Below are 7,500 nucleotides of genomic sequence, written 5' to 3'. Positions count from 1 at the left end.
GCAGGCGCATGACCAACGGGAACCAGGGTATTTTTTTTTCCAGGAGAAAGAGAAAGGATCTTGGGAACGAAGTTGATATAGGATCTTGGCGTTTGACTTTTGTTGCGTCTATGGCCACCATGCGACTTAGATTTAATCTTGTTTGGAATTGTTTGAGATTATTGAATAGATTCACAGATTTGGGGATGTCATCCCAAGACGGCTGTGAAGTGATGGGGCTGGATGGATTGCACAAGTGACGATAACTATGATGCAATCCCCTTTTCAGTTATTCCCTTCGACACAAAATCAGTTCAGTGTTATTTTGTCAATAAAATAACACCATCCATCACGTTAGTGGTAATACTATGATTCAGCATCATTCCTGGGTTGGGACTCAGCTTTAATTAGGTCAATCACTGACAACAAAAATGACAGCGGTCATGACTGTAATAAGATATTTTTGTACCTTTTGGAGTTTGAGGTCATTTGACCTTGCAGTTTCTCCCAGGTTGTTCCAGACGTTCGAGTTTATTCTAGTTTCTAGCAAACCATCACAGTTATTAGAAGGCACGTATTTCTTTTAAAGGTCAGTTAATTTCGCTTCGTTTGCTTGTACTTTTCGTCGAAGCTTGTTCATTATCCCTTCTCGTCGTTAAGAGCCAAATATTTGTTCAGCTTCTGGATAATACCTGGATTGCTATCTATCATCTTTTTCCCTTTTTGTGGAGGCTGATCTATCTGCTGTTCGTCGGAGATGGAAATGGTTCACTAATCGAATCTGGCTCCAACCTATGAACATGGAAGAAGATCCATTTGGAAAAACCAATAGACATAGTGGAAAAATAAAACATTCTCATTTGATCAGTCTTTAAGGTGGCTGAACACAGTTTTTTACGCGGTCAGCGGTGATTTTTAAAGGTCAGGGCGAATTTTGAAAAACAAGACAAATGTGAGGACACTGTAGAAAACCTTTTTGTTCTCCTTCTTGCCATGGTCTCGGAAATGCAGTGTAAATTCGCTTCCATTACTGAGACCCCACGGTGCTTTAAAAGTAAGAACCTTTGAGAGGAACCTAAGAAAATGCTACGCATGCACAATTGCTCTAAAATTAGAGACCAGCAGCTTGTTGGCTGTTTACCAAATTAATTATTAAAATAGTCTGGACTAATTTATAGATTTAGCCAAGCATAAAAGCCGAGCTCCCGTTTCTAGCCCCAAAAAGTAATTTAGTGTATATGGCAATAATTATGCTTGTGCATAAAGAACAAAATCAATTGTCATTAGTGTATACAGTTTACAGTGATCAAACACCTCTAAGCTGACAGCAGTAAACAAACAAGCCTTGCAAACAATAACAAACAATTTTAATCAACAACCAAACCTGAATCGAAATTACATACACAGTAATATCTTTCACAACATTTTCAGTTTGACTGATAATCTTTACTCCCTCTCTCTTCAGTTTAGAACTACGGTAAAAATTACTAGCTAATTACAAGGTCAAGCTAAAGCTTAGTAATTCGCTCACTCGACTGCAATTTCACAGTCATACAAAGCATCTCACGACTGGACATCCATCTCATACGAAAAGCTTATAAATCGAAAGGTATTAATTTAGTGTGGAGAGTCGCCACAGTAATGATGAAGTGTTTTGTTCTTCACTGAAATGTTGTCTTCTTCTCCTTCCGGGCTTCCCTCGAGGCTTTCTTCGCTTAAATTTCTCAAATTTCGTCGCCTCTTCTTTCGTGCTTTTTTCCTGCTCTTTATCCCATTGCTGGTCACTAATTGTATGAAATACTTGAAAACAATTTCCTAAAGTAACAGGTGTTTGAGCGTGACGACAATGGTCACACTTGCCCACACCATTTCTTGCGTGATTTCCCGCCAAGAAAAAACGTGCATTGCACATTTCCCTCCAAGAAAATATAGCATAGAGACTCTTGTCCTTCGGCAATCGAAGTTTAATTTATAAGAAAAACACAAGTTAGGTTTCATAAAATGCATTACTTCACCATGTATATCACCTCTTTATGTGTTGTTTTTCATACGAAATGTAACATACCCCTTCCCCCGACGAAATGACACCTGATTCCCTTTCCTCCCCCGCAAAGAGTGTACGGGTGGGAGTACGCTGACGTCACAACCAAAATTTCTCGGATGGATAGTTTACCAAATTTGTTAGCTATGGAGCTCCGCTCTCAAGCGCGCGTAAGCGCGCGTGAGAAGCTTCTCTACAAATGAGTCAGCTATAAAAAGAAATCATAAATTTAACAGACAAAAATTTGGAAAAACTGAACAAAACACGTACAAGCGAATTCTGAAAAATCAGCCTGTTGAAATTCTATAATAACAGCTGTTAAACTTACTTTATTTCTATTATTTTAAGCAGCAAATGGTTCAAAATTACTAATGAGTGAGTTTTCCATAAATGAGGAATAAGCATCCTTAGGTCTTATTTTAATGTAGATGTGTTATCATGCTAACAGCCTGCAGAGCACGTTAAATGTCCAAAACATAAACCTTCGAGGTAGCACTTATCCTTGGGCAATTGCAAGTTAAACTTTGAGCTTCCAGGCAAAAACAACACCAATAAATATGGCAGAAATGGAAATATAAGTGCTACCTAAAAACTTTTTTCAGTCACCTGAAAAACACCAACACCAACAACTTGCACATTGGCTCAGAGCGAAACAGCAACACATATGATCCCATTTTATTCAGTGGTTGGTTGAGAAAACATGATAAGCAATGATTATTGAATATTTGCGATAACTTTACTTACTGCTTTGAAATGTTCTGTTTTTCTGTCTTGTAATCCGGCGGTGTCTCGATTTTCCAAAGAAGAAACAAGTTTGTCTACGTAAGGGAAATTTTTTTTAATGTGATTATGGGAGTGTTTTTGAAAACTGTTTAGAGGGTGAAAAGACCATAAAACTTGTTTACACATGACCTCACGTTTTGTTAGGTGAAGTTTGTTGGTTTTTTTGCCGGATATCATTTTGAAATCTTAGCAACTGATCGATCAGAAATGCCTTGAAAAATAGAAGAGTCTCTAATTATCCGAGATGTAAAGCCGACCTTAAGGCGGCTCTCTAGAGTATTTGCAAAAATAGTTGAAAAAGGAAACCTGGTCAAAATCTCTTAAAGTTTTCGATGTAGAGATTCACCAGTGTGGGTACCGATATAATAAGGCTGATTTTTTGGGTGTCAGTTTTTGTATCATGGCCGTTCCCATGGCAACATCACACCTAATGACAGGCAGATATTCTCCCATTCTTTGCCAAAATGCCTTTCAGTAATATTTTATACATTCCTTCGGTGATTTTTTTATGTTCTTTGCTGCATTATGGAAATGATATTGCCTGAAATTTTGAAGTGGTAAAAAGTCAAGGTTGTTCAGATGGTTTTGCCCATATTCTGTAATTTGTCATTTTTCTAAATATATTTGATTAGCTCTGACAGATTTTAACAAATGTAGGGTATTTGAAAGGAAAAGTATGTCGTTAGAACTGAACCAATTAAAAAAAAAAAATACCGAAGGGAACGTGAGAAAATTAGCAGTTAATTTTACAGATTTGGTCACGCTGACGTCACAAAAATCAGAAAGGCACGTGCGATTCAGGCTTTACGCGCCATACTAGTGCCCAGCTTGAGCGCGGCTTTAAAACACTACGGAACCTCCTTAAATGAAAACGTTATTTATTATTAGCGTATTTCTCGTCGTTTTTTAGTTTGTTCACGTTTTAAATGTCAATAAAATCCATTAGTTCCCAGTCTGTTCAGGTGACGGTATATTTAAATTGAAATGTGTGTGTAACTGAATAATGATCACTTCTCATGATGTCTATTGTTACATACGAAACGTTAAGTTGTTAAGAACTTATTCAGTTTAAGAAAATGTTTGTAAGCGCTGTTTGCGTTTTATTCTTATTCAAATTGAAGCCTTGTTCTTTCCCGTTAGAACTCGCGCACGCAGTCATCTAGAGCAAGAAATAGTTCTGGAAAAGTTCTCATATTTCTTTGTACGTTTTTCATTGTCTTCCATGTTTTTTTCTCGGAAGAAAAAAAAAAAAAAGAAAGAAAAAGAAAAACAGGAGCTCCCGGATTCGTGACACAAACTTGATAAGCTAGATAGTTGACTGTGGGAGCTTATCATTTAGGATCTTCCTAGACAAAGTACAGCCCGCAGAGCAGTGGGACGCTATGCCTTGAAGAACATCATTTATAGGACACCTAATCATAGTCTTTGGAGTTCTAGAAGCACAATAGCCAGAACGTCCGCATGACATTAGAGATTGTAAATTCCGATCATGCCTGGAACTCTGATTTTTCAGTTGTCCTTTCATCCGTTGCCAAGTAGCTTTCTCATATTTTATGTCCGCATTGCATCATTTAATCACAAACCGTTACTTGCTATCGTTTGTGTATGTTTTCTCGGGAATTTTTTATAAATACTGTCTAAGCATGTCTACTTCATTAAAAGAACTCTATGAGATGGATGGCGTGCCCATGACAGGCCACGCAATACTTGTAACCATCTGCTTGCACCAAGGAAAGTGGATATAGGTCATGTTTTGTTTATCTGACATGTTTGTCAAAAGGTGCTACTTTCTCAGTTTCAGTTTCGATTGTTTTGATAAATTTGTAAATGAAAATATATCTTAAAATGCATTTCCACGAAGGCGTATATTACAAAGATGCAGGAACTTTCTTACACGAAGTAAGTAAACATCACGACAAGCCTTATAGTGTTGTTTACGAAAAAATTACGTCACAGTTCTTTCTTCCTTTTTGCTTGTTTTGGATGTTTTTCATTGCTTCCGATGCTCTTTTTTTAAATATTTGAATAGAAATAAACTAAAAAAATGGTTCTGTCCTTCACAGACTACCAAATAGTCAAGCAGCATATGTCGCGAATTTAAGACCCGTGGGAATTTCGTGATGAAAGCAAACGGCCTATCTAGATGTGTTAAGGGGAACCTAAAGGAACATGCCAGATCTTTTCGGCAATTTTGTAGCTTGCACCGACGGCTTTTACGGGGGGTTAAAAGTGTGATGCTCAGAGTCCAACATGGAAACGTGGCTTGACTTTCAAAGGCTTTTGTAACCATCCTCAAAGGTGGCGAATCTGCGACAAAAAATCTCATAGGTTAAATTGGGGTCTGTCTGACAGTAATAGAACGGATCACGTGACCACGCTAATGTGAAAACGAGGCGGGATCACATAATGCCTTGTAATTATTGTTTGTGTGGCCAGATTGTCCCAATATTAATTAATTATATTATCTATTGGAGTGTAACTTAGACAACCCTTTAGCATAATAGGAATAAATCAGATTTCCTGTTCATTATAAAATGCAAAGGAGCATTTTTTTGTGAAATGCCTTGTGGCATATTTCGCACCGCTTACTTTTTACAGCTAAGTCAATTCAGCCAAATGCATTTTTTTACAACTCCCTGATAAGGATAAAAGGTATTCTATTCATCCCCCTCGTCTTCCTCCTCCTCCTCTTCGTCATTATCAACATTACCAACATCAGATGACTCATGATCGCCGTCATCAGCATTATTATCAGAGCTTTCATCATCTTCAGCATCATTACAGCTCGGTACATTTAAATCCCGCTTCGCGACATTAACATCTATTAGTGGAACATTGCTCCTTAATTAGATGGAAGATTGCATTGGTCTTTAACGTTGGAAATAAGTGTCTTAGGCTGGTACAGCAGGCAGACTAATTTCTTAATTTCGGCAGCGGTCTTTGCTGTGGGTTGTGTGATGTTACCCAGACCTGCAAGTGCGGTTACACAGTCTCATCAGCTTCTGGGAATGCTTTCCAACACAATAGTTTCCGAAAGAGACAAATGATCCTCGCGATTATCTGGAAAATTGAACCAATCTCGTCGCCACAGATGTAGGCTTCTCATTCCTGATTCCTGGGTCGCTGTCTCATAAGGTATCAATGTCAGCATTGAGCCATTCTTCTTTAGGGTTCAACAGGAACGCTGGACCACTGAACCATCTTTAAGATATCGACATCTGATGCACTGTTAAGCCACGAGAGGCATCATCAGCTGGATGAAGGGAACTTTGATAGTATCTCCATTGATTGGGTTAAGATTCACTTCGAATTTCAAAGACTCTGTGGGCCACCTTCCAGACTCAATTTCTACTTACTGGAATGTGACCTTAAAGTCTGTTCAGAAGAAAGAGGCTCCAAATTAGTCTCGCTTGAGATCAGTCGATGAACCTGTGCTGCGATCGTAGCAGCTTGCAATTCCAATCTTATCACGTAAACATACTGTTTCTGTTAAATTTGAATTGTATCTTTCAGGTTATTATAAGTGGGTGCCTGTAACTAGCTTGATAGCTAAGTGCACTTCCACTATGAACAAAACATTTACATTTTTACGGCGACTCTTTGTCATGATGAAAGTGGATTCAACAGTTTGGTCACCAGACACCTTCCTCGACTTAGACACTGTTCCATAAACATATTCAGAGGCATCATCAAAGTGGTGAAGTTCGAAGGATGCATCACGGGAACAACCTCCACTTAAATAGCAGCGAGTAAGACTTAAATGTCTAAGGAGCAACAGTTCTTCTTTCCTCCTTATCCAGCCCTCCAGCAAGCTTACGGGTAATGAAACATCCCAGTCAAGATTCAGTTGCCAGGTCTTTTGCATCAATCTCTTAGCAGGAAGTGAAACAGGACAAATGGAACCAAGCAAATCACATGTAGAGCTCACCTTAGATAAGCAATCTCGTCTGGTGTGGCAATTAGCTTCACCAAGGAAAGTTGACACTTTCACAGCTAGTGTTCCAATGTAGACCCAGTGTCCGTCCAAGGGGTAACTTGTCCAGATCGAAACACTTAACTGTTCTCTCTTCAGCTGGTATAGCCTCTAAAACTTTGAAGTCGTTGGAAGTGAACTTGTCAGTCGGAAATCTCCCCTCTTCAGCAACTGCCTAAGTCGTAGTGATGTTTTAAGAGTGAATGCCTATAAAAATCGACCTAAATAGCCTATCAATGGCACAAGTCGAAAAATTGATTTCGCTTTTATTTTGGCCATAGATACGTCCTAGTAAGAATTGAAACGGACCATAGTTAGTTTCTGCCAAAACAGCTTTCTTTGGTAGAAATATGCCAAAAACGACTTCGCCCCGATTGGGCTCAAAATCTGCCTCCGGTTTTTCTGAATTTTCTGAATATTTGATTGCTTCGCGCTCCGCAGAACAGCTACTTGAGAATCCTTCAATGGGTTTCATATTCAGTTCAGGTCTTTGTGGTGTGACTGAGTGAAAAATAAAATAAATCGAAGTTAGTTTGGAGCCCGAAACGAGATCAAACAGAGATGCAAAATTTTACATTGTGTTGCAAGCGAATTATTGCATTAAAACATCGCCAGATTTTTCAATGCGCCATAATTTTAAATACCATAAAAACACTTTATACGGGTTAAATATATATCCACCTGTTAGGATATTAAAAAATATCTCTGGGCAAATGCTCTTAAG

The sequence above is a fragment of the Montipora foliosa genome, chromosome 11 (genome assembly GCF_036669935.1).
Source record: "Montipora foliosa isolate CH-2021 chromosome 11, ASM3666993v2, whole genome shotgun sequence".
In the NCBI taxonomy this organism is placed as follows: domain Eukaryota; kingdom Metazoa; phylum Cnidaria; class Anthozoa; order Scleractinia; family Acroporidae; genus Montipora; species Montipora foliosa.
The sequence above is the reverse complement of the archived record's forward strand: the minus strand, read 5'-3'. Positions refer to the sequence as shown.